The sequence below is a fragment of the Lathamus discolor genome, chromosome 19, assembly GCF_037157495.1.
Source record: "Lathamus discolor isolate bLatDis1 chromosome 19, bLatDis1.hap1, whole genome shotgun sequence".
Lineage (NCBI taxonomy): Eukaryota > Metazoa > Chordata > Aves > Psittaciformes > Psittacidae > Lathamus > Lathamus discolor.
The window spans coordinates 4,195,136-4,208,091 of NC_088902.1; positions in this window are offsets into that span (position 1 = coordinate 4,195,136).

Genomic DNA, 12,956 nt, shown 5'->3' on the forward strand with positions numbered 1-12,956 from the left:
AAGAGGCTCATCACATCCAGGATTTGTTGCCTGTCTCAGCTTGTTGCTGCTGTGGCTCTGCACATCTCAGATGAAGAGAAGGCTCCTGAAGGGGAGACCTGAGAGCAGCTCCAGTGCCTAAAGGGGCTGCAGGGAACCTGGAGAGGGGCTTGGGACAAGGGCCTGTAGGGACAGGCCAAGGGGAATGGCTTGAACCTGCCCGAGGGGAGACTGAGCTGAGCTCTTAGGCAGAAGCTGTTCCCTGTGAGGTGCTGAGGCGCTGGCACAGGGTGCCCAGAGAAGCTGTGGCTGCCCCATCCCTGGCAGTGCTCAAGGCCAGGTTGGACACAGGGGCTTGGAGCAAGCTGCTCCAGTGGAAGGGGTCCCTGCCCGTGGCAGGGGCTGGAGCTGGAGGAGCTTTGAGGTCTCTTCCCACACAAACCAGGCTGGGATTCTGGGATTCGCTTATTCCTGCTTTCTGCTTGGTAGGAGAACCAGAAGTGCAGGGCAGAGATGCAGTACCCAGGCTGAGAAGATGAAACCTGAAGCCACTGGGATACCAATGAGGTCTCCTGCTCTCCCCTTTGGGACATGCAGGGAACAGGCCACGGCAGGTATTAACGAGCAGGGAGAGAGAAATGTGCCCTACATCACGTCATGTCCATGGGGACCAAAGGCCCTGTATGGGGATGCTCCGTGCTCTGCTCCCTTGTGACTGCCCAGGGATCCAGATGCAGTCAGAGCCATGGGGCAAAGCCAAGGGGAAGAGGGGCCAGGAGACATCACAGGGTGTTGGAGGCACTTCTCCATCCATGAAATTCAGCCCCAAGCAGGGTTGGTGTGAGATGGATTCTTCCCTGGCTGCAAGGTGAGAGCCACCCCTGTGCAGAGCATCAGGCTTGTCACATGCACTGACAAGAGCCCAGTGATGGAGGAACAGCTCTGATGTCTACAAAACCCTCCTCGTTTCCAAAGATAGGGATATTTATTGCATCCTGGCACTGTCTCCATGAAGGGATGGATGCGAGCTTGGGAGTGCTGGGAAAGGGGAACTGCAGAGCCCACAGGCTGCAAATGCCAGCAGTGTAAAGCGCTCTGCACACCCAGAGATTAAACACAGGGAGATGCAGTGACCTCCTTAAGGGGGTCTTAAGAAAAGGGAAATCAAGCAACCTCATTAAGAGGGGCTGAACCGGGCGTTCCACACCCCTGCACATCTCAGCGGGGAGCAGGGATGAGCCTGCTTGAGGTGGGGATGGACACTTCCTGTGTCACGGGTGGCTCGATGGCACCTTGAGGTGTCACAGATCCTCCCCTATGGCTTTAAACATCCCCCTTTGGCAGGTCACCCATCACCAGAGCGTGCTGCCGGGTGGTAAACTGAGGCACAGAGTGCTCCCTGCCTGCAGCAGGGCTGAACCAAGAGCAGCCAAGGCCGGTACTTTTCCAGCGCCAGCTGGAGCAGCAGGAACAGTCTGGGTTAAAGCAGAGCATGAGTAATGTCTCTCCTGGAAGAGCAGTGCCCCGGAGAGCCAGCGAAGGGCTGGTACCACGCGCGGAGACAGACGCAATTCCAGAGCGCTGGAGCGGCAGCCTATAAATATCCACCTGAATTTCCTGCTGCTCTCATGTGACCCTGATCCCGCACTTCAGCTGCCATCTGTCACCATGGAAATGGCATCCCAGGGCCACCAACCATTCATTCATCCCTAGGACTGGTCCAAAGGAGGGGGCCCGGCATGGGGGAGGCTTTTAATAGGATGGAAGTTGCCATTCGGGGAGGGAAAATCCAGCGGGAAGGTTTAGATCAAGGATGGAGAGGGTGAGGACGGAGCGGCGCTTCCCAATAGGAATGCAGCGCAGCCTGCGATTCCAAACACGCTGCAGCCACACCTGGGCAGAGCTATGGGAAGGGAGGGACAGACAGCCAAGCCTGCATGGATGGAGAACAGGGATGGACGGACATCTGCAGGGAGCACAGGGATGAATGAATCCTTCCCCTGCTCAGGCTGAAGCATCATGAGGATGCTGCCAGCATGGGGAGATGCATTTACCGGTCTCCCCCCAAAACCCCTCCTGGACACAGGTCTTTGGGAGGAGGCGGCTGCCTCGGTAACTCACTTTAGTGCTTCCTTTGCTAGTGAAAAGGTTCCTAAGCCTGTTTTTTTCCCCCAAAGCAGGATGTTAATGGGGTAGGGATTAACAGGACAGCGAGCGTGGTGCCGTCAGTGCACCCAGAAGATGATTTTCCACCTAAGCTGTCAAGCTGACCTACATTCAAGTGATAATAAGCAAAGGGGATAATGCCCTCTGGTTTCTAAGCATGCGTTTGCCTGCAGAGCCAGGGCCCATCGGATGCTGCTGACAGGGAGGGAAAGCTGCAGAGCCTGGGAAAGCAGATCCCAGCCTGACTCAAAGCAGAGGAATTTCTGGCTCTAACAGAGCATTTTCCACCCAAGGCTCCCAGCTCCATCCCATGGCACGTGCCCAAGGTAAGGGGGTGGCACAGCCAGGATCCCAACCAGGATTTGCCCTCCTCATCCTCCCCATCACAAGGGTGGTGCAGAGGGACACCTTGGTGACCGCTGAGCCACTTCCAAGGGCTCCCAAGCCTCCTTGGGATGACAACCCCACAGGGTACCACGTCCTCAAGAGAGGGGTCAAAGCCAGACAGCCTCAGCTGGAAACCTCAGGAATGACGGAGAAAACGGCCTTTAGAAGAAGCATCTCCCATCTCTTAGTGACCACCACGCAACCAGCCCCGGTGCCCTCCATGCACTCACCTGGTGGCTGGTTCTCCCCAGTGCTGCAAGGAGCAGGGAGCAGCTATTTTTGGCCTGGGGATCGTGTCTGGCAAACACAAGGGTGGTTGGGAGGAGGCAATGAGCTGTGTCTGAGCACAAGAAGAAAACCACGCTGCTCCCTTCAGCCCCAGGGGACGAGCACACAGGGAAGAAAGGGGACTCTGCACAATAGAAGGGAACATAACAAAACCCAGCACAGGCAGAGGAATGAGAACCATGTCCCGTCGCCCTGGGCAAGGGCTCCTTAACAGTGGGACAGCTTGAAAGAGCTGCTGCTCCTGGCTTCTGCTCTTCATTTTCTTCCCATGCCTGTGTTGTGCAATGGGGTGGATTCAGTCTGGGCTCCATCTCCAGGTGCCTCTGGATGGCTCTTTTTGGAGGGGTTTTGAAGGTTTTCCGTGTAGCTTCACTGATATTGCTGCTTCTCCCCTATCCAAGTGATGCTCCTCGCTCTCTGTTCTCTCCATCTGAGCCATTGCCCCGCAGGGTTTGCAGAGGGATGCCCTCCCTGATGGACACATCCAGCCCAGCCTGCCCAGCACAAAGGCCTGAGCGTGGGATGTGGGACAGCCGCAGCGCCTGACTCTGGGAAGCTGCAGATTCCTTTGGCATTCTGTCCTTGGAACTAAAAGCAAGAAGCCTTCAAAGGGCTGCTCAGCCTCAAATCCCACTGCATGGCCACTGCTGGCTGCACTGCTTATTCCTGCTGGAATATGGAGAGACCTCAGCCTGCTTCTGGGCCAGCTTCTCTGAGTGGGGACATGTGTCTCCTAGTCCCAAAAGGAGCACCCAGCCCAGCAGGGAGGGAGTTTGCTACTGCTCTGTCTGATGCTGCCCAAACCAGCGCATGGCTTGATCCTCCAGTGCTCATCCTGACTTTGAAACCTGCCCGACAGACTCAACAGGGCTCAAAGCACCAAAACCAGAGGATTTCATCACAACCCACATCTCCTGGGGAGAAACAGCACATCCTGGGCTCTTGAGCATCTCTGGACCCGATCAAGTGAGTCCAGAGGAGGCCATGGAGCTGCTGCGAGGGCTGGAGCAGCTCTGCTCTGGAGCCAGGCTGAGAGAGCTGGGCTGGGGCAGCCTGGAGAAGAGAAGGCTCCTGAAGGGGAGACCTGAGAGCAGCTCCAGTGCCTGAAGGGGCTGCAGGGAACCTGGAGAGGGGCTTGGGACAAGGGCCTGTAGGGACAGGCCAAGGGGAATGGCTTGAACCTGCCCGAGGGGAGACTGAGATGAGCTCTTAGGCAGAAGCTCTTCCCTGTGAGGGTGCTGAGGCGCTGGCCCAGGGTGCCCAGAGAAGCTGTGGCTGCCCCATCCCTGGCAGTGCTCAAGGCCAGGTTGGACACAGGGGCTTGGAGCAAGCTGCTCCAGTGGAAGGGGTCCCTGCCCGTGGCAGGGGTTGGAGATGGAGGAGCTTTAAGGTCCCTTCCAACACAAAGCATTCCGTGATCTCAGCAGGGCTGGGCTCATCATCCCCCCATGGGGAGGTAGCCCCCAGCAACTTGGCACCCAGCATCCTTGTGTAGCTCAGTTAATGAGAAGCAGCCAAAGCCCATCCAGCCAGTCCCCACCAGTAGCTGCTTTCAACAGAAGTCACTCAGCACCACCCCGGGCCATGCAGATGGGAGCAGATGGGAACCAGCCAGCACTTCCCACTGTGCCCAGGCTGGCAATGCAGCTCCCGGGTCATGGCGAGGGCCAGGGAGCTGCTGGAATAAGGGAATGGAGAAATCAAAGCTACCGGCTTCAGCTGGGGGATGCTTCCCACCGGAGCCCCAATGATCCCTTGGGATTCAGTGCCTGGAGCCCGCTGGCTCCTCTTTCACCAGCTGCCATGTGATTTTTGCCCTGGGTATATTTTAAGCACTGCCTTTGACGTCACACCTGCTTCCCCAGGATGCTGCTTTCCACACTTTTCCAGGCAAAACAGTTCCCAAATCTCCCCTTCAGCTTCCCTCCATCAGGCACTGAGCGCCCCTGTCCCCTGCAGTGCCACCTCCCTGCAGCCAGGTCACCCTTTAGCACCTGAACAGAGCTGAGGATGAGAGGGGTGATGTTTGATAACCCCCTTCGGCAGAACAAGGGAAAGGTGGGAAAACCACAGGCTGAGATTCCCGGTTCACCCAGCAGCCGGACCTGGGAACATCAGCCCCACAGGGAGGATGCAGGAAGCAGAGCATCACATGGAGCCACTCAGGGTGGTTGGTTCATCCTCCCCATACCTTGCCAAGTCCCATTGAGCCTGCCAGGGTCTGCATGCAGCTGGGAGCCAGACCCCATCCCATCCCCTCCATCCCAGCTCCAAATGAGCTGCTGCATCCTGCCCCAGACCAGAAGTGAGCCTCCAAACCCCAAACCTCCCAGGCCTGAGCACCTCCAGGAGCAGGATAGGGCCATCTAAGGAGAAGGATGTGGGCAGGGATGGGATTGCTCCAGCAGCTTTGCAGCACTGCAGCACAGACACACACTGAGTCCTCGCTCGTGTCTCAACCCACAAATAGCCACTGTCTGCCCCTTGAAACCTTCACCTGAGCCTCACTTCACCTCCCATCGAGCTGTATGGGCTCACGCAGGGCTGGTGGAGAGCAGCAAGGGGCAAAGACCTGACCCGTCTTTTCCCTGCTCCCAGGAATTGTTACCTCCAGCTGCCTCTCAGCACTTCCCACTGGATCTTGGTGCCAGCACAAGCATCTCCGTGTCCTTCCTCAGAGGTGCCCAAAGTCAGGCTGCCCATGGCGATGCTGTGGGGATACCCAGTGCCCCGTACATGGCATAAACCCACCCTCGGATGTGCTGCGAGCACCCCTGAAAGGAGCTCAAAACATCTGGCTGGAGGAGCCCATTTCCTTACCCTGGCCTCTGGAGCAGCTGGATTTCTCTCTTGGAACCCTCTGGACATCACCCAGATGGGCATTTCCATGGGTCTTTCCATGCATTTCCCCCACTGGTGGGGTGGTTCCAGCTCCCATCGGAGCTGTACCAGTGGAGCAGGAAGCCACAGGAGGGCTTGGGGCTGGGAGAGGTCACTGGGAGGATTCATGTTGGTAATCAAAGCCCCATCCCAGCGTTCCAGCTGGAAACCATCATTCACGTGAAGACAAGTGGGTTGGGATGAGCCGCGCTCCCCTCCCTTGTGCCCCCCGGCCCTCGGAGCTCCCCACACGAGGGGGTTTCACTGCGCTGTAAGGACAGAGCCAGGCCTGAGGTGAGTGAAACGCTGCTGGAGAGCAGAGCCTGGATGTCATCCCTCAGCCTCCCCGCTGAGCTCCCAGCCAGCCGGCACCCGTGGAGCTGCCTCTCCCTGCTTCCCTGCGGAGAAGCAGCTGATGCTCAGCCCCTTTAGAGCCCTTTCCCATCAAGAAGAGCCAGGCTGCCTCACTATAGCTGGCACGAACGAAGGCATCTCCTCCCCATTAGCCCTCTGGGGCTGATTCTTCTTCTCTCCCATCCAACAGCACAGACCCAGCCCAGCTGCAACGGGTGCCAGGAGGAGGAAACAGGCTTGGAGAGCTTTGAGGAGCATTGCTGTCTTGGTCAGATCTCCTGAGATGAGCTGTGTGGGTCCAATGTGGCTTCACTGCCCCATCCAACTCACACCAGGGATGCAGGCTCATGCTTTGAGCATCCTACGCTGAGGCAGGATTTGCAGCAGCTTTGCAAGATGTTGGGAAAGGGAATTTCTCAGCCAAGGCACAGCTTGATGCAGCTTTGCACGGGGCTGGGAAATGGGACTGTTCCTCCCTAGAGCTCCTTACCTCGAAGCAGAGATATCCCAGCCATGCAGCGTGATGGGGGGTACCTCCAGGCAGAGCAGGGCTGGCTGATGGCTGGGTCTGGCTCTGTACCTGTCCCTTCCTCCCGTTTTCCTGGTTTCTGCTCCTTTTCCCCAGTGCCCAGAGCCTTCTGTGCTAGCTGAGAAATTGGGGTTCCCCCCCGCCCCATCCCTTCCCCTGAAGCTCCGGCAGTGCCTGGAGCCAAAGGAAGCTGGAGCCAGCATTGAGACCGAGCAACGCTTGATGGATCAGGGAAAGAATTCCCAAGGTCTCAGCAATCAAGACTCTCCTCCCTGTTCGATGCTCAGAGCTTCAGCCGCAGCACAGCACGATCCCAGCTCGAACCATACCCCCATAGGAACACCTCGAAAGCAGCCGTTCCAGGACCTCCTGGGGCATCTTCCAATGGAAACAAGCATCCAGCTCAGCCTGCACATGGGAAACCATCCAAGTGCCTGCTCATCCCCATCCCGCTCCCCCCCCCAGCATCCCCACGGCTGTGAGCATACGGAGCCGCTGCCAAGACAGCAGCGAGTTCCATTGTCCGGGTCAGGCTTCAGCCGCTGCCACCCCAGAGGAGATTTGGACACCCAACAAAACTGGCAAGGCCAAAGAGGCCCCGAGGAGGTGAGGAGAGAACCAAGGAGAGAAACCAACCCCAAAGAGCACGATGGGTCGGGATAGAGCGCAGGGTTCCTGCTGCAGGGCTCAACCTCGGCTCAATGGCACAGCCACCGCTGCTGAGAAAGGGACCGTGGAGGAATGCGGGTCCTCTGGGAAGGGGGGATGAGGGGGAGAGGGGAATGCAAAGCCCGTGGCCTCTTGAGTCCCTGTCCTGTTAAAGACCAGAGCTTGTGGCTCCATTTCGGCTGCACCACTTGGAAACTCAACCCCAAGCAGAGCCAAGGGGGGCTGAGCACAAGCTGAGGGCTGTAAAGCAAGGGGAGGGGTGGGAGATGCAGAAGGAGCATGGATAAACCAGGATCCATCCAGCCAGGCTGATTCTATGGGTGTTTCAACCTTCTCTTCGCTTTTTAGCTACAGTTTACAGGAGATGCTCAAAGCTGGAGCCGAAAGCACAAAACTCCATCTCTGCAGCTGGGGATGGCGAAGGTCGGGTGGAACCAGAGATCCCCATCCCCATCGTGCCTCAGTTTCCCCACGTATGAAGGTGCCTCCTCACCCGAATATCTGAGCTCAGTGGATGAGGCGTTGGGCTTGCACCATGCACCTCCATTCAGGGTGGAAATAAAGGTGGAAGTGCATGGGAAGGGGAGTCCCACTTTGGGGAAGGGTTGGGAACTCCTGGGTGGGATAAGTCAGTAAAAACAAGAATAAGAGTTGCTGGGAGTGAGGATGAGGAAAAGGAAGAGGGAGGAGGAGGCGAGACAGCCTGCACCGACCATCTGCTGCTGGTGCTTGCAATTGCTTGGGCTCATTTCAGCTCCACTGCCTCGGCTTTGCTGCAAGAGCTGCCAGGGAAGGGAACGGAGCCCCAGCACCAGCCTGGACCACAGGGAACACTCATGGATGGGGCAGGATGAGCCGCAGACCCTGAGCAGCCCAAATGTGATGGAGGGGAAGGAACAAGCTGGGTTTTGCAGGGCTGAGCTGGGGAAAGCAGCATCAGAGCTGAGGCTGGCACCAGCCAGGGCTCCATCACCAACAAGCTGCTGGGACCAGGAGCCTCCGGCAGAGCCACACTGGAGAAGGGGAAGGAAAAGCTGCTCGGAGCAGCCACAGATGCTTTACAGAACGAGGCAGATGCCCCAATCCCTCGCAGCTCTTTAAAGCCTCCTCAATTGAAGCACTTGAGAAGGGGACGTGCACCTGGGGCTGCCGAGCTCTGCTCTGAGCTATAATTATCCCCCAGCAGCTCTCTCTGTACCATCTGCACCTCCTGACACCGCCCTCACTCTCCCCATGGCTGCCATCCTGCTGGCTCCCCCCAAATCCCCTCATTCAGGGGTTGCCATCCCTGCAGCATTGCTTTCCCCACACCCAAAACCACCAGAGCCGACCTGGTGCCAACTGGCTGGAATGGGCACAAAAGTAGCTGGAATTTGGGGCATCCCCTGCCCTCCTCGGTGTGGGATCTCTCTGTACCAGGAGCCCCCATCAGAGGGCCAGCACCATGCTGGTGGCCAAGGCCATCAGCCCCTGCCATGGTGAGGGTCCCCCTCATCGCAATGGCTATAGCCCATGAGGTCTTTATCTCAGCCCTACCATAACACAAAGAACAACAAGGAGCTACTGTGCTTCCCACTACCCTTTTATCCCCCATTTGGGGACTCAGGGTAGGAGGGAAAACCCAGCTGCTAGTTATTACTTCATCACATATGCAAAACACCAGCTGCCCATTGGCTGCACTGCATGAATCTGCTCACACAATGGAGCATCCATAAGCCCATTGGCTTAGTGGCTGGCACTGATTTACAGGCTGGGCATCGCTTGCCCTTTGGGGAAGTCTTCAGGCTTCCCAAATCCCCTGCTGGTCTGGATCTGCCCACCAGCACCATGGATCCCATTAACTGGGAATTCTAGGGGTTTATCCAGGCGCAGGAGCCATGTGTCTTACAAACAGGATTAGTGCTGCCAGCAGATTGAATGTGTGGTGCCTGGGGTTTCCTTTTCTTCATTGGGAAAGCTGGGTGTTGAAACCCAAATGCTGGGTGCCAGCTGTGATGAGCTGGTCAGGCCTCTGTGAGCACTTGGTCTCAGAGCCAGACACCAACCCTGGTGGGTGAAATCATCCTGGAAAAGCCAAAAGCTGGGAATGGACCTGGGGGCATTGGTGGATGTGAGAGGCTCAAGGCAATGGAGTAGGTCTGGGAGCTGAATCTGTGCCCTGTGTTGAGGGGGGAGCCAGCAGGTCCGCATTGGACACTGAATTCAGACAGATCCTTTCCAAAAGCCTGTCCCAAAGGAACAGCCCAGGGAATTGGGAAGATACATCCAAAGCGATCACTCACCAAGCAGTTTAATGCAATCAGCTTAGAGCACCAAGGAGAAAAAGCTGCATCAAAAGGAAGACAGATCCTTAATCTTGGAGCAAACTCTGCTCCGAGCCCTCCCCTCCCTGCCTCATCCATCCCTGGGACCTCAACCTCCTTTTTCCAGCATCCCAGAAGGGTTTATCCATGTAAATCACAGGGAGCAGAGGCAGGCTGGGGATGGGGCAAGCACTGCGACATCTGCCTGGGAATACAGGAAGGAAAGAGGTTAAAGGAGAGCCCCTGGAGGTGTTCTGACCCTCACAAGGAATGTGGCAGGTAAGGTACAAGTGAGGCTGGGGAGAGAGACTGATAGTTTAAACCCTTTGGTCCTAACAGAGGGGAGATTGAGCTGAGCTCTTAGGCAGAAGCTCTTCCCTGTGAAGGTGCTGAGGCGCAGGCACAGGGTGCCCAGAGAAGCTGTGGCTGCCCCATCCCTGGCAGTGCTCAAGGCCAGGTTGGACACAGGGGCTTGGAGCAAGCTGCTCCAGTGGAAGGGGTCCCTGCCCGTGGCAGGGGTTGGAGATGAAGGAGCTTTAGGGTCCCTTCCAACACAAGCGAGTCTGTGGTCTATGAAAAGGGTGCTTGGGAAGGGACATCTTCATCTGCTGCACGAGCAGGATGGGACCAAACACACAGGACCCCTCTTTAGAAGGGCAGGGACCTCCCTGCTGGTTTTCCCCCTGAGCAGCTGCACTGGGAGCAGGATCCAGCCCCTCTTCCCACCTCATTTCACCAGGTAATTGCCTCTGCCAATTACACGATTACCATAAGCAAAGGTAATTACAGAATAACCCTGCAGTGATTTCAGGTGGCAGCCTGAGGAGCGTGATGTGTTTGGGAAAACAGTTCTGGGAGGGAAATCACCTTCCAAAAGCAGGGAATGGGAATGACACAGCCGCTTCGCACACCGCTTTACACACACGTGTATGCTAAGAGCCACTACGGGCTCATTAACAGCTTGGTGGAAGGATGAATGATGGAGCTAAGCAGCCACTGAGCAATGTGGGATTGAAGTGGGTTGATGCTATTAACACACACGGCTCCCCTGCCCTGTTTCTTCCTTTGCCTCCAGCACAGGGCTGGGGTTTGCAGTGTTCTGCTTTATAATCACCCAGAGGGAAGCATTAGCAGCCGGGTGGCAGGATAAACTGCAGGGCCACGCAGTGCTACTGGGTTGCAATGTGTAGATTAAGCCAAAGACACTAAACAGTTCCACTGCATGGATGAGGGAAGGGAGGGAGGAGGCGGCAGAGGGATGCTCCAGGAGGCCGTGGCACATCCAAGGTGCTGGAAGGAGTTGGGTATCAAAGATGCACCTTGCTCCCGTTAGGTCCCTTAAGGAAAAGCAGGGCTTAGGGCACAGTTTGTAATACAGCTCCTGGGCACCACCGACCTTTCCTCTCCGGGGTCCCCTTGTCACTAGGTGGCAGTGGAGCATCTCCGTGAGGCTCTGAGGGAGCCGGAGTGTCCCGTCCCCCCTTCCCCCCCCCCAGCCTCTCCATCCCCTCTGGATGCGATGCCCGGAGCCCTCCTTACCCCAGTGCTGGTCCAAAGGGATCGCAGTGGGAGCCTGGCAAACGCCAGCTGCGAGGCGCCGGCGCTGCGCGGGATCCAGCCCATGCTCTGGCTCCGACTTTATTTGGGTGGAAAACGAGGCAGATTTTGGCTGCTTTGCAAGGATTTCTCCTGCAGCGGCCCCGGGGCTGGATTCACGTGTGCTCCCCACGTTCCTAACCCAGGCGCAGGGATGATGCACATCCCAAATTCCCCGCTGCAAATAAACCCTGAGCCCTTGAGCCCCCAGAGCAACAGGGACAGGACCAAGCGCAGGGACCCCCTCTTAGACAAGCTACAAGCAGGGGAAGCAAGACAAAGCTGGGAGCTATATCCCGAGCTAGCGTCTCTCTAGGGTAAACGCAGCCTCTTTAACCCATGCACGACCCCATGGGAACAGCCAGCCTCAAGGAATTAAACTGCCTGACTGGACTGGCAGCAGAGCAGCCAATTCCAGGCCTCCCAAATGAGGAATCCCACATGAAAATCAGGTTAGTTCAATCGCTGCAGCGGCTGGCACGTGGCTACAAACCAATGTAGAAAGCAGCTCTGATAAATCACTGTGATTGTGGGTGTGCATCAGCTCTGGATTCACAGCCCGTCAAGCACGATGCTCCATCTACAGCAGAGGGCACTTTTGGGGGTGTCTGGCGTTTCTGCCTCAGCATCTCACCTTCCTTTTGCCCTCCAGGACCAGCATCCGGGATAGGACAGCCCCAGAGCTGAATCAGTTCCTGTTTGGGAATTGGAGGTGGTCTCTCCTCAAGGTGGTCAGGTCGGGGACAGGCAGCTCCAGCAGAAACACGCAGGGAAAATGTGCAGGAATACCTGGAAAAGGAGAAATTCACCCCAAATTCAAGACTAGCTGGGAGGACAAAGCCCCCAGACCCAGCAGAGCAGAGATGGCAGCACCAGGATGCAGGCATGGGAGTGAGGTCAGGGAACGGACCTCTCCTGAGCTGAGTTCATAAAGGATGGGAATAAGTGAGGCAGAATTACTCAGCTCCTGTGGTCCACCCTGTGCTGAGAGCATCGAGGTGCAAAACCCTCAGCACATGTGGGTTCTTGACCAGTTTGGGAGGGAGATTTTAGGGGTTATTCCCTGGTTTTGGACATTATCCCCAAACGAGGGGGAGAGTGATGGCAAAACAGACAGAGCCTTGTTCTGCAGCCCCTGCCTCAAACCTTACTAGGGAGCAGGTGGGATCCACGAGTCTCTGGGACTTCAGCAACCACAGCAAAGCCTAAAAGGGAGGGATGGCATTAACCCAGGCTGGGCACCCAGCTATGGATCGGGTGCAGTTGTGCCTGGGGCAGAACCCAGCGCTGCTGATAGGAGTCAGAGTGATGCAGTCCAGCCACAACGCCGGAGAGCGGCACTAAGCCCACATCCATCCTCCGCAGGGGTTTCTTGCCTTGGCAGCCCGCAGGAGGGAAAGCAGCAGGATCTGCTCATTCTCAGCTGCATTTCCACAGCCCCCAGGACCTGCGTTCCCTGACACCGGGGCATTGGGTTTCCGTGGCTGAGGATCAGCCTCCTATCACCGGGGCTGCAGGAAATTGGGGCTGATGGGAGGCCCTGGGAGCCAGGATGGGGTTTGATGCCTCCAGACTGGCTGTTGCTGGGATAGACGCGGAGCCCGGGTCCCATCAGGGGCACCCACTCTAGGGGGAGGTTAAAACAAATCGGGGTGCATTTGGGATATGCTCCTCACCTCCTTGCATCACCACACAGGTCCTGGGGTGAACACATGCAATAGGGTAGTGGGAAAACATGAGCCAGAGTGGCAGGGAGCCCTCCTCATCCTCATCCTCCTCTTCTACAGGCTGCTATGGCAGGAGAA